Here is a 17,796-nt window from a genome sequence, read left to right as displayed (position 1 = left end):
GCTACCCTGTAGCTAAACATCTGGAGAAACCTAGGAAAGAGAATAATAAATACTTCTAAAATTCTACTAGGCAGACACCTGAAAGTGACTTTACGGAAAAAAGGGGGTTTGTGTGTGTGTGTGTGGGAAGCAACCTCAGACACCCCTGCAGAAAGGGAAATACTGAAACCGATAGAGGTCAGCCAGTGTCTGCACTGCCCCTGGACCCACAGTTACCAGGGCAGTAACCCAGAGTCTGCATCTTTCATTTTTACTGGTTTTGACTTGGAAACTGCCAGTTAAAATATTAACAAAAAGTTACATAGGCTCAGCTGGAGATACATCGTCACAATGGCACAGACTGAACATCAATAGTTTTAAATAATTTCTGGCCACCTTTCTTTTGGAAAATATACTTAAAGGTAATGACATTTCTCACCACAATGTCTTCTTCTGCTTGCTCCTCTCCTTCTCCCAGGGCACGGAAGGGCGTCAGAGCTCTCTGCATCCCCATCACGCTCCCTTCCCCGTGCTCACACCTCTGGGTGTACCTGGGCACCTCTGGACTCCCACGTTTCACACCAGGGCTGTAGAACAAAATTCAGATATTTTGTAAAAAATTAAGATCTTCTATAAAAATGGCACATACGGGCAAGAGGAATGGCTGCAAGAATAACATAAATAACCCAGTTTAACACTTCTAAGTAGAAACAATTTGTGGCTGTAACTCGTTTTAACATCAGCCACCCAATCAGGTAAGCCGTGAGAATAGCAAGGGACTAAATCTACCAAATTTTGCCTGTGAACCTAAAATTTATACTCAATGAATGGCACAAAACTTTTACCAGAAGTTGAGCTCATCTTTCGCAGGATATGAACTGAAGATAAAAAGGCAGGTGCGTGAGGAAGAGTCTTTCTGGCTCGTTTTCTAAACAGAAATATTTAAAGGGAGTTCTTTTTTAAAATTACTGATTTGGTAAAATTCTTTACGGTGTCTTTACCAACATATTTCCTGGTGTGATGTTGTTTAAAGTGAGAGTTTGTGAGCGGTACGTAAGCCTTACCACCCACTGCTCCTCCTGGGAAATGCTCCTCATTGAGCCAACAGTCCCGAGCACTACTGAAGTGATGTAACCAGTAAGTAAACCAGAAAAATTATTACTTTTCATTTTTGCATTTCCACTAGGGCAGAGTATGGGATTTCCTGAAACACAGAACTATTAAAGGGCATGTTTGAAGCTGGGGTGCAGGCACACAGCGTTTACTCGAGACAGACAGTGAGAATTTGGCCTCACTCCCTGCTGCAGGACTGGATGCCAAGTGGCACGGCTTGCCCAGGTCTCAGTTCAGCTCCTGTGACATGTTAGGTGACCTGGTGGGGTCCTTCCGAGGCTAAATCAAATTCATTTTGCATGTGTTCTGCATGTCACTAAAAAAAGGTAGGAATTTTATAGGAGGATAAATAGCAAAGAGACAGACCACAGTAAATTAAATAACCTCCTCCCTGCAGTGCTAATTCAGGAACTTGCTACCTTGGCATCTGATATCATGACACCGATGATACTTGAGAGATTGGCAAGTGGTAGGAAGGCATCATTTAAAAAAAGAAAAAAAAAAAGAGATGAAATCAGAAAACCTCTCTATCAATCTGCCAAGCTGTCAGGGATGCTTGTTCTGAAACAATTCCTCTCATTTCCAATAAATTATGTCAGAACTGGATAAAAGGCCTAGACAGCGAGTCTGGAGACAGCCGCCTCCTCTCCTGAGATTTGTTCAAACAATTTGGGGTAAATCTAACATCAGTTCCAGATGACAGTAAGTCTGGACACTGTTAATTTGGGAAGCCTGATGCAAGCAAACAGCTCCCGAGGAGGAAGAGCATCAGGACAACAGGTCCCAAGTCACAGTCCCTTCCTCCCACCCCAGGAAAAGGCTTCAGCTCTCGCCTGAGGGGAGAAGGGTTCTTCATTTTAAACTGGTAGTATCTGATGAAAAGGCAGTGTTTGTCAAAACAGAAATTCAGCTCAATATGTAAATTCAGCGCTGGTTATGTACACTAATAAATACATTACACTACGTCCCACGGAGGCCATTGAAATATAAAAACAAAGTATTAGGAAATTAAAGAAATTAAGGAAAAATCTATCAATCACCTAACCTTAAAAATGTCAATAAGAGCACTTTGAGACACTCAATATTAACCACACAAACCATGCTTAGAAAAATATCAAAGGCCGTTTGGTGATATCGGCGGGGAGTAAGGGCAGAGTACTGACCAGCTGAGGACTGCTGAGATTCAGACAGACAATACAAAATAAACTAGATATTAAAAAGCATCAGAAGAGTGTGGCAAGATGTATGTGGGGATGATGTTGGTCAAACACAAAGCACCCCAAAAGTGCAGGCTGCTACTGTACCCAGATTTCAGGGGTGCACAGAGCTGAAACAAGCAGCAGCTCATCTCGGGGTACGGGGGTGAGACACCACGAACGTGCCTTGCTGGGTCGCTCCAGGACACGTGGACACATTAACTACAATCTTTCAAACAGTCTTCTGGATATTCCTCGGGGGGGGGGAAATAAAAAAAACAACCTGGGGTCAGCCCTGCCCAAACAATCTCAGGCAATGTCAGGAAAAAACATAATGAGCAGATTTTCACTGTCTGCTGCGCTGGTCTGGAACTCCCAAGAACTTTGCACTGACCCAAGCCCTGAACGTAAGCCAGCATGGGCCAGAACCTGCTGCAGTAGAGGATGCCAGGACAAAATGTCTGGGAAGGAGGAAGCCTCTGAGCGGTAGCTGAACAAGTGCACGTTGTTATTTGCTATATCATAAACCACTACAAGGAAATGAACCGTGATGTACTGAGAATTTACACAGAAAAGGAAAATTGTTTTCTCCCGGGTCACGGAGGGAAAACTCCAGAATAGCTAAACCTTGTTTGCAGCAGGTTTACATAGGGATAGCTGAACCCCTCTTTAGTCCCCACCAGTAACAACAAAGGAGTTCTAAAAAATACCAGAGTTTTCTCTCACATATTCAGACAACAGCATCCACACCTAAACCACTCCTGGCAACATCAGTCCTGAACACCTCCAGTAATGAACCCTGTGCTCCCCCCATGCTGAACCTGTCTCCGTTCTTGCCTCATCTTACTGCCTGCAAACTCCTAACGTCTACAGCAGCTTTCCCCTGTGACAATATAAATGTACCACTTCCCATCCTATCCAAGTGAACAGGCAGAGCAGATCACCCCAGCCCTTCCAGCAGCAGTCCTTCTACGGATGTGAAGGCTGCTGATGTGCTTTCCTCTAGTATCCTGTAGAATAAGTGATGCCTCATCTCTCATCATTTCTCCATAGGTCATGTTTGCTGCATTCCTCATCACACGCTTTGCTTTTTTCTCCTGCAGTTCCCAGCTCTTGAAACAGGCTGCCCAACACTGGGTACTCTGCTGCAGCTGAGGTCTTACCCTTGGTCAGCAAATGAGCTCCACGCCTTTAAGGTTTATTTGTGTTTATACAGTGCTGTGTGAAGTTGGTCTACTTCAGAAAAACACAAAACTGTTGACGCTGGTTCAGCTTGAAAACAACTGCAGCATGGTCTATCATTCATAAACACCACAGGCTACTATAATCCACATCACCTGCAGAAAAACCTACAAAATGCAAGTCAATGGCTACGGCTCTAGAGCACATACAGAAACAGTACAGCCCCCACACCGCCCGCGAGGCTTCCCAAGCCGTCACTATCCGGATGATCTCAGCGCACCAGCAAGATCTGCAGTCTGTTCCTCCCTCCAGCAGACATCCCTGGGAAAACTTCCTGCCCCCCCTCCTTCCCAGTCATTTTCCTGCCTCTTGAGCTGATGGTATTTGTGGACAGGGAGGCTTTCTAACATATTACTGAGTGCCTAGCACAATAATTAATTATATTGTAAGATAGATAATGAATTAATACTCTCTTCATTGTTTCATTTTAAAACGATGGTCCCTCAGTATCCTTTCAGCCTCCTCTCTTTAGATTCTTCTTGCAAGTTTCATGCTTCTAAAATTCAGTATATTGCACTGGTTTCCTAAATTCAAACATACAGCAAAATTTACCCGAGCACACGAGTGTTTCCCCTGCCCCACCTCCAGACAGCTTCCCCTGCTCATATCAAGCAGGGAAAAGTTTCTGATAGTATTGTTTCTTAACAGGTGTTTTTGTGGCATCCTAATTATTTCAATTGTTTATCTTAATGAAGAAGAAAACTACCACTTGAATGCTGTTAAAATCAGTGAAACATTTGTGCTGGTTTAATAACTGCTACATGGAGATTTTTTCTGTATTTATATTAGAAGCATTTAAGATGTTTAGACAGAGATGTTCACAGACACACATTGCGATAGAGTCCCTGTGGTGTCAACTGTAGATAAAAAACACCCACAGCACACATAGCATGAGAATAACCTACGTAAGTAAATATAAAACCTGTTTGGCATTATCTGGAATACATAAAAGAATATAATTGGCTAGATATCTGTTTCTGAATCTGCAACTCATTCTCTGTAACATGGGTTAAGCAGCAGTTGTTTAAAGGTGACGGGAAAGCATAATTGAAAATTGAGCTAATCAGAGATTTCTGTGCTGAATTACCTCTGTAGCAAGCTGCAAGGGTGGGAGGACGAGGGAAGACAAAGCAAAGAGGATTGCTGACTCCCTCTCAACATTGCAATGTTCCCTCCCCCTTCTCCGAGAGTCTCCCAAAAGCCAACAGAGAAATATCAAGAAAACATATATTGTAAATTATCAGACAAAATAGAGCTTTGAGATGATTAAAATTAAAAACTGTCACATATTTGTTTTATGCAACTACATTTCCAAATACCAACTATCACCGTCCTTCAGTTATTTTTCGTAAGATGACGGGAGACTAAAAACTATTCCCAAGTTTTATATCCTTAAAGTTCTTTCCATCCTAGCTTTCAAATTATTTTACGTTTTTTTGTTTCAGGATGAAGCTTCAGATGAGGACTGGAAAGAGAAGTGGCTAAATTCTGCAAGACACCCTGTTTTCATTGCATTCACAACCCCACTGTGCACTAAACACATCAGAGGGATGAGGGTCTCCTGAGACCTCTGGGACGCACATGCAAGCCCAAGAGGTTCAGACAACAATTAGCATTGCCACATCCTTCCTAATTGCCTAATCCTTACCGAGCGTGGAGGCATTGCCAAGGCCCTGCCTGTTCACCTTCCCTTGGCTTCGCTACCGTATCACAGAATCCCACAATCGTCTTGGCTGGAAAAGCCCCTGAAGCTCCTCCAGCCCAACCATGACCCTCCCCCTGACCGTTCCCAACTCCCCCAGATCCCTCAGCGCTGGCTCAGCCCGACTCTTCAACCCCTCCAGGGATCCCGGGGACTCCCCCCTGCCCTGGGCAGCCCATTCCAACGCCCAACAGCCCCTTCTGCAAAGAAACATACTCCTTTTTCAGCCAGTCACCAGAACACCCAGCTGGGGATGGGCAGCTCAAGGGACACGGACCCATGAGGGGCTCAGAGGGGATGAGGAGGTTCGTGCGCTCGCTGAGCGGCCGCGGTAGCCAGGCACAGCCGAGCCGCTGGTGTAGCTGGTACCGGCTGAGTTCCCAACAAGAACAAAACAGAAATTACACCCAGTTGGATTAACTGATTGTCTGGAGAAACCCGCAGCTAGCACTAGCACCAACTCACTCGATGGTCCTGCTGCCATCTGTCCCTTCACTCCGACGAAGATGGGAGCAGCAGCCATGGGATGCTGTTTACCAGGAACCATAGCAACTTCCGAGACCATTAGCTGCAATCACAGACGGCTCCACTACCTGACTGAAGGGTTGGATGTGTGATATTTAGTCTGACCTATAAAAATATCTCTGGAGCAACCTGCGTGCATAAGTGTCACATCAAATGTTTGTCATACAAGGTATGTGACAGTAGGCACCTGATGGAGCATCACTGCAACTGAAGGGGGATCTGCCCCTTTAAAAGGCTTATAATATTCAGCTCAGGTACTACAAAAATCAGCTGGTGATAGTGGTCGGGCACAGCGTGTGACAAACAGATCCCCCTCCCTTACTTATAGGATCCTACGCTCTCAGTTACGATGTCATTTTATTAAAGATGCACGTTATTACAAGCGCCGACCCAGAGTTCTCCTTAAATGCCACCAAAGACGACAAAATGCCACCCTACAGAAACCTGAGCACAAGGACAGAGCTCCGTGGACGTGCAGAAAGAAGAATGTTTCCAGGTGTGGATGGCTCCTAAAGCACCCTAACCGCCAGGGATCCCTTGGGTGGCCGAAACACATCTGGAGAGGCACCACCACCGGTTCGAAGTGGAGCCAGTTTGAAGCCCCGAGCGTGCTATGGAGATACCTCAAGCCTCAGCAAACAGCCGTGTTAAAAGCCAGAGCTCCGGGGGGGGGGGGGGTGTGGGTGCTTTTTCTGGCTGTGCTCAGCACCCTTCTGTGCTTTCAGATGTGCTGTTAGCCTATGCACAAAGCCCCAGGGACCAGAAGGTCACTGGGCAGCCTGGTGGTGTTTTCCTGTGTGCCTGCACAGTGCACTGCTGTAACACGTGTAACGAGAGTTATAACAGCTAGAAGATGATGTACACCTCTGCCAATTTATAATTACTGCATAACTATAGATTTTATCAATTTAGCTGAAAAATCCCTGTGCCGTTTCATAGAAACAGCTCCAGGGTACAATAAACAGTAAAAAATAAAAATAAAAAGGTGTTGTGCTTCCTTCTTCCTAAGACACGGTAACAGTTTCAAGTTCTGCATTTTAATGAATATTCACAATATATCCTGAGTTACATACCCCGAGTTACAGAGGCTACTGCAAAATCAGAGCACAGTGTTTGTATTACTGCCTCCTCCTATGATGCTCTCTGCCTGCTTTCCTCATCTTTTGAAAAGTGCTGCCTTAAAGGAGATATTGCATCTACTGGTATAAGACTCATCCTAAGGCTCCCGTTTTCACAGCTGAAACGGTGAATTAAGAGGGCTGGTCCTCTTAACGTTCAAGCTTGTATGTTCTCTAGATGCTTTCAGATAGCTCGTTTGCAGAGCTGGCTGCCTTCACACATACAGTCTGCAAAGTCACCCATGAAACACAAATTTTTCTTTCAGTTTGTATGTAGTGATGTTTCCAGATGAAGCAAAATTGCAAAAACTGTCTTAGCCAGATAGACCGGGCTAGATCCCCTCTCTGAAGAACGGGCTGGCCGTTTCTGATCTCAGCATAAAGCAATCTTTAAAAACACCTCCACCTCTCCATTTACAAGCGCTCTCCACACAGTGGAGGGAAATGCCACATCACTTGTCCCTGGTGTCCAGCAGCATGATGTCGAGTGCCCTCGAGGCTCCAGGTGGAGAAAGAGCCTTTGGGAACACAGCCACACCTAAACTTCTTGCATTGTCTGTTGTTGTTTTATTTTAAATTATTGTTGTAGTTTGTAAATAGTCGCAGGAACTGTGTTTGAAGGTATTCCTTCTGTTACTAGGAAATGAGGCCTCTTAAAGTATACGGAGTCTAAAATAAGATCTATATCAAAATTTCAACAAATTCTTCTCCCTAAGTTTAAAAAAAAAAGTTTTGAAGGCTAAAGAAAAACAGTCTAAAGTTTCATCTAAATTTAAGGCTTTTCCTTCGGCTCTCACAAAACATCCTGCCTGTATCAGGCATTTGACCTCTGTAGCATCTGACCTTTTTTGTAGTATGTAGATTTTAAAATTAATTCATATTCATTCTTCACGTGGTTTTGTGATTCTTTTTTTTCTGCGCAAAACTAGGATATTTATTGTCACAACAATGTTACAGGGCATTAATTAATGTGTTGCTTCTAGAACTGGTGCTTGAGGACTTGAACAGAAAATACTACCAGTGCCTTTGGCACGCCCTGATACTGGAACAAGCTGGAGAATGTATATTTATTAATTTGAGGCTTCCTTAGGAATTACAAGAGCTACAGAAAGAGTGATCTGAAGCTACTACTCCTACAAATATGGCTTTAAGCAACAGTTTACTTGATTTTTGCCAACATTTTTGCAGGCCAAGCAATACATGAATATGGTGTTCTTGCATGAAAAGGGCTGTATCAGAAAAAATTACAATAGTTTCTGGGAGTCGTTATGGCCCATCAGAAACAATGGACACAATAGATATTATCTTGTCAAGACAAAAAAAAAAAAGGATTCCTGTAGTACTGGAGAGGGAAAACATAATATGTATGTTGTGTTTGTCAGAAATCCATGTCTGTTCAAACAACTAGCACCTTTTAGAACTATATCATTCACTGGCCCTAAACACACTATCGTGATCTCAAATACCTGTTGGAGAGACAGGAATAGCTCACAAAGCAGCTTTTAATTCTTAACATTCATAAATTATTTTAAAAAGAGAAACTAAATCTAAAAGTATTGGAAACACAGAGTGATTTAAGACAGGCAATTCAGTATTAACATTTCCACCCAAATTCAGTTTTGAGCTATATGATCAGCTCCAGTGACATTAGCAAAGCTTACTCCACTTAACTGTAGGCTAAATATACTCTGTCTTGATACTATCAGAAATATTTTAGGTTTCCTCATATTTATTGGGTTTTCAAATCTGCCCACTACACGCAGCGAATTACTATTTTGAGTCATAAGGGATCCTTGTAACTGGACCCTAGGAAGGGTATTGTAGAATTTATTTTCCTTCTGAAAAACAAGGTTAAAGACTTCAAAATATCAGTTTGGACCTGCTGGTTGGTGCACTTCTCTTTGGGAAAGAAAGTATGTCCTGAGCCCTTCCCTGCCTGCCTCTCGGCATCAGGGACAGCCCCCTCGCTGCTCCTGTTCTCCACGTCCCACCCGAAGCTGGCGTGGGCACAGCCAGGGACCAGGAAAAGAGGAATGGACCCGCTGCCTGCCTCCTGGGAGGGAAAACCCGAACCCCATCAGACGTTCAGGAGGTGGCATTACCTGCTGGACAAAGTTCCACCAGCTAAGTGGCTCGGGAGAGCCGTGCTGGAGCTTTAGTGCACTGCAGGTGGCAGGAAAATAAGGAACAGTCAGAAAAGGTTCATCTGCGCGGGCTGGTCTCGACTGGCATTCACAGCATTAACCACAAAAAGGCAGGTCTGGAGCAAAGGTTTCTAACCAGCTGAAAACAGGCAGTGGGTACACTTATGGTCTTGCAACGGGAATAAATTCTACATCACGATTTCTTCAAAAAATTATTACTCATATAGGCAAAACCTGCTTTTTCTGTTCCTTTTTTCAAACTAACGCTGAGATAAATGTACAAAAGGAAAACTTCCCTTTGCAGACATAATCTCCCAGAGAAGTGCGATGTCACTTAACAATAAATGAAGGCACAACCATTTCCTTTCGAGTTTTTATATTACTTTGCTACAAGGATAACAAAAGGGAATGTCAGCCGCCACGTCCGAAGAGCTGCATGGGGGACTTCTGGAAGTGCCTGTAGACAACACACCCCTCTAGTCCACTTCTCTCTTATCTCTTAAATTATTTGATTCTTCCCCTTTCCTCTCTGTGAAAAGAATTATTAATAATAAACTTCATTTTACAACGGCTGGAGTCCCCAGGTCCCCACCCACGCGTGCCTTGGAGAGGAAGAGGAGAGTGCCAGCCGGGAGGGCCCTGCCGTGCCCACACCGTGCCGTACATTCATGGCACCAAAGCTGGAGACAAACCCGACAGAGGTTTTCATGGTGCGTCTTGAAAAGGCCACACAAAACTGTCAAAAGAAACACAGTCACAGGGGGGCCGCCCGTGGGATGCCCAGGAGCCCGCTACAGTGCGGGGAAGCAGCTCGCACTGATGGATGCAGTTCTCGGGCAGGCAGGTCAGGCTAAATAACCTAGATATTATCAAACTTCTTTTTCGCAGGTATTCAGGTATTAAAATGACAAACTGTAGGGGTGACTGCTAGCCTGGAGAAACTGCCATTCCATTATTTAATGTCTATTTTTTTAAGTTCCTGAGATTTTCTCTGTAAAAAAATAATGAACTTTACAAAATGTCACTTTTACTAACAGAAATTATGGCTTGAATACCTGAATATGAATATTAAATACCAAAAAAAAAAAGTTCATTTAAATAATGCTAAGGTTGTGACAGAAACTGACAAAAGCAGAGAAATGCAGAGTCACAGCTGACACTGTCCTTAATTCACACGACTTTTGGGAAGGGCGGGAGGGCAAGAGTGTAACTCCAGTCATGGTCTCAAGTTTGAAGACTTTGATTTCTGTAATTTTGTATCCATGCCTTAATACAATTTAAAGAATTTTTTTAATCCCCTTCTTTAATAGAAAAAAACATTTTTTGCAGAAATTATCCCTCGTGTTTCAAGCCGTTTCTATGCTCATTTCATGGCATATTGTAGACCTGCATCAGGCTGGCAGAGCGGAGGAGTAGTGGTGGTATCTGAAGGTAAATATCTTGGTCAGACGTACTACCCCAGATTTGCTCTACAAGAGCCAAAGACCATACGTCTCTTGGCATGATGAAAGTAGATGAACTATGGAGAAATGGCATAAAAGGCTTTCTATCAGCACACTCTGGTTTTGTGTGTGTAGGAATAGTACCAGGACCCGTGTCCGTGCAGCCACGCTGGCACTGGGCAAGTGCCACAGCCCCACAGGGCACAGTGTCACCAGCAAAGGGACAGTGGTCGTCACCAGGGGTAAGAAACAGAGGGTCACCAGGGGTAAGAAATCAACTTTCTAGTCTTTCCTGTTAGCGGTATTTAAAATTTGGGGGTTTGCTTTTCATCTTAGTGGAGACGGGAGGGCGCTAAGAAAAAGAGGATTTGAATCACTTGAAAACAGACAACTTGAATTCTACAAACATGGGGCTGGATCACGTTCAGGATAACAATATTTATGCACTCTGGCCACATCGCACAAAACCAGTGGATGGACAAGGGCATGGCCATCACCATGCAAATTATCTCCCTCTGTAAATACAAAACCTTCGACCAACTCCTTTTATACCCACAAACGACGAGGGACAATCAAAACGACAGTCCAGCTTAACTTGGAGAGCCCATCCCTATTTGCAAGCCTCAAGAATGAGGCGATTGAAACAAGCTGTGCAAACTTTCTCTGTTTTTTTCAAAAAGAAATGGAAAAATCTTATTCGTAACTTACTGAAAGTAGGCACACCCAGAACTAATACGTTTATGCAGAGCTCACCTGCACCACTGGTACTTCACAGCCCAGGTCTCCAGTAGCTTAAGTGTGTCTGCATTAGCTGTAAAGTGCAGACACACTTGATGTACCCAAACCTCCTTCCAAAATCATCAGTCCAAAAAATATTAATTTCCAATGCCCTACTTCAAATACTCTCTAAAGAATAAATGAGCATCGTGGGATAATCCAGGTTGGAAGGGACCTCAGGGGGTGACCTGGTCCAACTCCTGCTGAAAGCCAGGTCAGCGGCAGGGGCAGACCAGGGTTTCAGCCAGTCTAGGCTTGAAAGCTTCCAAAGATGAATACCCCTCTGGGCAACCTCTTCTACTCCTTCACTGTAGTCAAGCTGCAGGGAGCTTTTTCTATACCCAGTCTGAACCTTTCATGTCTCAGCTTACACCCACTGCCTCTCACCACCCTGCCATGCACCACTGTGAAAAGCCTGGCCCCATCCTTCAGTCCTTTTGATAATCTCCCTTTTAGGGGAGCAGGGGCAGGACTGCTGTTTAGATACCCCAAAGGTGTGTCTTCTCCAGGCTGACCAAGCCTGGCTCCCCCAGCCTGTCCTCACAGGGCAAGTGCTCCAGCCCCGGATCCCTCGGTGCCCCTCTGCAAATCACAGAATCCCAGAATCACTCAGGCTGGAAAAGCCCCTCGGGATCATCGAGTCCAACCCTCAGCCCGACTCTACAAAGTTCTCCCCTACCCCACATGCCCCCACAGCTCATCCCAATGGCCCTTAAACCCCCCCAGGGATGGGGACTCCCCCCTCCCTGGGCAACCTGTTCCACTCTCTGACCACTCTTGCTGGGAAAAAAATTTTCCTGATGTCCAGTCTGAACCTCCCCTGTTGCAGTTTAAAGCCGTTCCCTCTTGTTCTATCACTAATTATCTGTGAGAATGAATGTATCAGTATGTTAGAGTGAATAAAAAGCATATATACATGCTGTTATAACTCATTTTTTATCATGCAGCATTGAATTTTGTTATCTTTTGCATCTTATTGGTGGGAAGGTTAGAACACCTGATGAAGTCTTGGTTTACTACAAAATTATGTGTCCCGTAAAGGAACACCCGCTGGCCAGAGATCTGCAGCAGAGCAGGACACTACTGTTCCATCAGGAAGAGAGGGGAAAACATGAACGTCATGAGGCATCCACCCTGTAAAGGAATTCATTATCCCTGTTTTACTGTAGAAATTAAATAATATTAATAATGTGAATGCTAGTGTGGGACAGGATATGTGACTTTGACATCACTGTGCCTTTTGAATGTTATAAAGAAATGAAAAATAAAATCTCTCACCAAGAAATGCAATACAATCAAAATACTACGTGCAAGCTGAGCCCCCAGAGCAGCAGGGCTTAAAAAGTTCATCGCACCAGGAAGACAACAAAGCAGCAGTTCAAAGAAAAGCCAGTGTTTCCCTGATTATTTGCAAGTTAGCATCCACTGCCACCTAATCACTTCTTAAAAATGAAGACAAACAATATTTCGGATCCTTTATCAATTCTATATAGCCATGGGCCCCAAAGCTGAGAGCCCCCCCGTTACTCCTGCCCAGCCCTGCTCGCTCCCGCTCCGCCCGCGTCGCGCCGGAAAGCTCCGAGCACCACCAGCTTTTCTGTGTGCGTTTGCCACAGTTATTTCTGCAGGAACGACGTATAATTAGAAGCCAGACTGATTTTGCTGCTATGCATAAAGGGTGACCGAAAGAACACATTAAAAAACCTCATTCTAACTGACCAGGGTTTGATAAAGCCCCACTGCAGCACACGCCAGGTTCCTCAGTGTTTATCAGATATGGCTGCCAGCTGCTGATAGTGCCGGCATCAAACAACAACGAATCTGGTGCTTTCCCACAATAATAAATACGAAAGTTAAGTTTGGGCCTCTTTTGTAACCCATCACAGACGCACACCCAGCAGGGACGGAGGGAGCTGGTGCGTGAAACTCCCGTCTCCTGCTCCACCTTCCCCCACCCCGGCGGCTCAGAGACCCCGCGGCCGGTGCCTCCGTGCTGCTCTCACAAGGCCCATGATCGTCATCGTGAAACACAAAAATGAAGTCACACACACGGCAATGCCTTGCTTCATATTTGGCCACTTCTTCTAGTGCTAAAATTCAGATATGTTTGCCAAATCTGCTGAAAAATGGTAAAAACAGTGGATTTAATTGAATTTACCAGGTATCTTTGCACCTGAATTCACAGGATAACAAAACTAAGAGATGTAAAACTTTTGTACTTGTGTTGTCTGTAAGGAACGGAAGGAAGAAATGCCTCAAACATTCATCGACACAGAAAACCTCAAGGACAAGCTGTGGCCTTTGAATTAGCGGGAGGATAGCAAAGGATGCACCCCCCACCCCCTTGCAGCTGCATTGACAAACCCCTTAGAAAAGCCTCAGAGGGGGAGACGGGACTGAGTGAAACCAAACGTTTCCCCTCAAGCACAAAAGTAGGGCTCACCACTAGCTCTATCGTGTGAGCCAGACACCAGACTCGCCCTGCTAATGATTTTGGCCTTCACCAGTGAAGAGGTAACAAGAACTGATAAGAGGAGATCATCTCTGGGATGACTGATAAGAAGCAAGAAATCAGCAAAAATCTCTAGGAATAGAGGAAAAACCAAAGGTGGGCAGGGTGAGATCACCAACTCACTGGAACCCGTGCTCCACCTTTTTCCTTGTCTCTCATGGAAAGGAGTTGCTGGAATCCCTGCCCCTCCTCATCTAGTATGCAAATCAGCTGATAAAATTAACTCAAAAAGGCAACAGAAACTTTGCTGGGTGTGCACCCACCATCCAGCATCACCGGACCTGAGACAAGGCTGGATCCAGGGGTGCTGATCCGGACTGCTTTCACTCGTTCTCTCCTTTCTTTCTTTCCTTTCCTTTCATTCTTATAGATTTATAAGAGACCACATTGCTCATTATCCTTTTCCAAGTTTAAATTGTTTTCTACAGCAAGTAAAACATTTTAACTGGTCATTTGGTGTCGTTTCACCCTAACTGAACCCGAGGGGCTCACAGAACCATTGCCACTCGCTGGGCCTCCAGTCCGGGTAGTGACAGTTGCCCCCTGACACGCAGCTGTAATTCACAGTCTGAGAACACCAACATGAGTGAAAGAAGCCCTATAAATCTGAAATAACTAATAATTAGAAAATTACTTCTTAAACTCATACAGTTTTTTTGACAACAAACTCCTGAGATCCTGAAACGTTTAAAGGAAATGGCTACACAGCGGAAGTACTCTGAAAGACAGAAATATGTTAAAATTAGCCAGGGAATCGGCCTACATTTGTATTTTCCGTGCTGCAGTTGAGGACATTAACCCAGAGAAGACAACCCAGTTGCCACAGGGGTCTCCTGCAGAACGAGCTCCTTCACAAGCTCGGGAGCAGTCACCCACGCAAACCACGGGCAGTCAGGGAGGCTCCATCCTGCTTTTCACGGTTCTAGGTTATACAAAACAATCACAGTGCATGCGGAAATAGAAAGCAAAGAGCATTTATAATGAAATAATATTAAAACCCCACCAAGCATTTTTAAGACCACCTGACCTGATCAGCGCCCGGTACCTCAGCAAGCCTTCACCTGAGGCTGTGGCCCAGCACAAGGCAGTGCCACGCTGAGGCAGAACCCGTGGGAGAACTCGGTGGTCAGTACCAGACAGAACACCAAAAAAAGCGTGTTTTGATAAGAAAGCACTCAGGTGTTTATCAGAGAGGGAAAGACTACCTGTATATGGAAGATGCTCAGCTCATCTTGGTGCAGTGACAAATCAATGCATTTCGTGATTACCTTTGCAGGTCACTTTCTAATGCAACTATCAATCAAATTTCCTTCCATTCTTTGAAAATTAAGCAGAAAGAAGAAGAGATTTTAGTTTCCTTTTCTTAGCTTATTTTTAACAGAGGCACTACAGAATTATGATGGTGTCCTTTTGGTAAACCAAAATGTCAGACACATATTATTCTTTTAAACATCTCCTGGCCTTTCTCTGAAAGGTTAAGGTGGTTTAAATAAATTTAGTCAAAGTAAATGACAGCTGAGGAAGAGTATTAGAAAACTATACTTATCAACAACCTCTTTTCCTTAAATTTAAACAAGTCATTTACCAAACTGCAGTTTAAGGAGATCATGACAATATACGCTCTTCCTCAGAAAGATGAAAACAATTTTAAATGGTAAAGAAATGTTGGGTGGGAGAAATTACACACAAGTTAATGAGTGTTAATGCATGGTCTTAACTCCCCTGAAAGTTACAAACCAGGTTTTTTAAAATAATCATGCAGCAGCCTGGTCTTTCACATGAAACCCTAAATAGGAGTTGTCCTTTTTCTGCTTTTACATCACCTTAATGACAGGAACTTAAATGGAACAAGCGGGAAAAGTGGGAATCCAGACATCATTCACAATAGAGTCAGACGAACTACGTTAATGTTATACGATTGGGCTGCAGTTGTTGCTATTAGTCGTGGGAAGGCTGTTTAAAGCAGATGATTTTATATATATTTATATACTATGAGATACAACTTCAAAAGCAATTCTGAGTGCTGCAGAATGCACACGTAAAAAATATTCTTCTAAAGTGGAAAAAAAATACCCCAAAGCAACCAGCAAATCAAATGGCTCCGTAAGATAACTTAGCAACAGTTTATTTATGAATTAGCACTGATAATTTTCACCTTGAGCTCATCACCCAAATAAAATAACAATCAGAAGATGGTATTTGAGGCTCCCAGCAGAACCCCCAGTGACTTTCCTCCAGCCCCTCGTGCCAGGAAGCCTTTGCCTCATCTGCTGGATGAACCCCCGAAGCCATCACATCCCTCCCTGCCCTCCTGCCTGCACCCGCTGCCAGACTGCACCTGCCCTCCGGCTGGGATGGAGTAAAACACAAGCGACCTCTTCATGGTCAGAATTGTGTTTTCCTGCTTCTGGGTGAAGTTCTTTAAAGAAAAAAATAAACAGCAACATGGTCCCAAAGGAAATCAAGGCCAATTGCTGAGGGCAGTATCAGCAGCCTAGGAAAGCTTCCAGATTAGAACAAGGTGCTACAATTCAGATTTATTGTGCCATATACACTCACTTAATAGCCAGCATAGAGAACCATACAGTTGCTATATTTACCCTCAGTATCTCACCAGGTGCTGTTCAGCACCAGCTCATAGGCGACGAACGCTCAGGTCACGACAACTAAACCGTTGTTTTCCAAGACACAGTGGAAACCGGAATGACATGGGTCTTGCTGTCCCGTTTGACAGGATTCACCTCACTGATAACAGATCAGTGACCAGTGTCCGCTGAGTACGTATGAAAATACCGAGTGAACGACACAGCTAACAGAATGTTAATTACAGGAGACTTAGGGCCTTCTGATGGAAGGAGAAAGTAGTGCAACTAGAAATAAGACTAAACAATTATAAAAATAACACGGCTCAAGTTACCCTTTCCTAATTTGTCTTCCTAATTAACACGCTGATTTTTTTTTTTTACACATCTGTATAGCATTTTTCCTAGTCACATGTACTGAGAACCCCGTACCAGTGAGTAGGTGTGGCCGCAGCACTGAAGTTCAGAGGCAACATCTGTGCCATCTGTTATTGATAATGCTGCCTGCTACACCTCGGCCACCTGCACCTTCACACCAACAGCCAACACGGGATCACAGAATCATCCAGGTTGGAAAAGCCCCTGAAGCTCCTCCAGCCCAACCATGACCCTCCCCCTGACCGTTCCCAACTCCCCCAGATCCCTCAGCGCTGGCTCAGCCCGACTCTTCAACCCCTCCAGGGATCCCGGGGACTCCCCCCTGCCCTGGGCAGCCCATTCCAACGCCCAACAGCCCCTTCTGCACAGAAATCCTTCCTCAGAGCCAGCCTGACCCTGCCCTGGGCAGCTTGAGGCCATTCCCTCGGGGCCTGGCGCTGGGGCCTTGGCTCCAGAGACTCATCCCCCCTCTCTGCCCCCTCCTGGCAGGGAGTTGCAGAGGGCCAGGAGGTCTCCCCTCAGCCTCCTCTGCTCCAGACTGAACCCCCCCAGTTCCCCCAGCCGCTCCCCAGCAGACCTGTGCTCCAGACCCTGCCCCAGCTCCGTTGCCCTTCTCTGGACATGTTTCACTTCACAGAGTCACTTCAGCAAGTTTCCACTTTCCTGTAATATATTACAATCTCCATCATACAGTACCTTACCTATTTCCCATGCAGATAAAGTGAAAAAGGGTCATTTATTTGGGCCTCAATTTAAGCACATTTTCAGAACCATGCTGAACAAGCACCAGGAGCTCTACAATCAGCAAGAGGAAGAGGTGTCTACCTTACATCATCCTTTTTCCACATTCTTTACTCCACAGATCAACTCAGGACAAAGAGAAAACTACTGTGTGCAGACAAAGAATATGCATTTTACTGTGTACCTCTAGCCTCCCTGGTAAAACAGTCAACGATGACTAGTTAGTGGGGAGGTTATGGCTAGCACCCGTAGGTAGCTGTGCAGTGCCTGTGCTCCGGAGCCCCCGTGGTTGTTGCAGATGGTTCTAGTACCTTCTGCAGACCCACTGTCCAAAGATTTGATATT

This window comes from Athene noctua, chromosome 7 (assembly GCF_965140245.1).
Source record: "Athene noctua chromosome 7, bAthNoc1.hap1.1, whole genome shotgun sequence".
Classification (NCBI taxonomy): domain Eukaryota; kingdom Metazoa; phylum Chordata; class Aves; order Strigiformes; family Strigidae; genus Athene; species Athene noctua.
Note: the sequence above shows the minus strand (reverse complement) of the source record.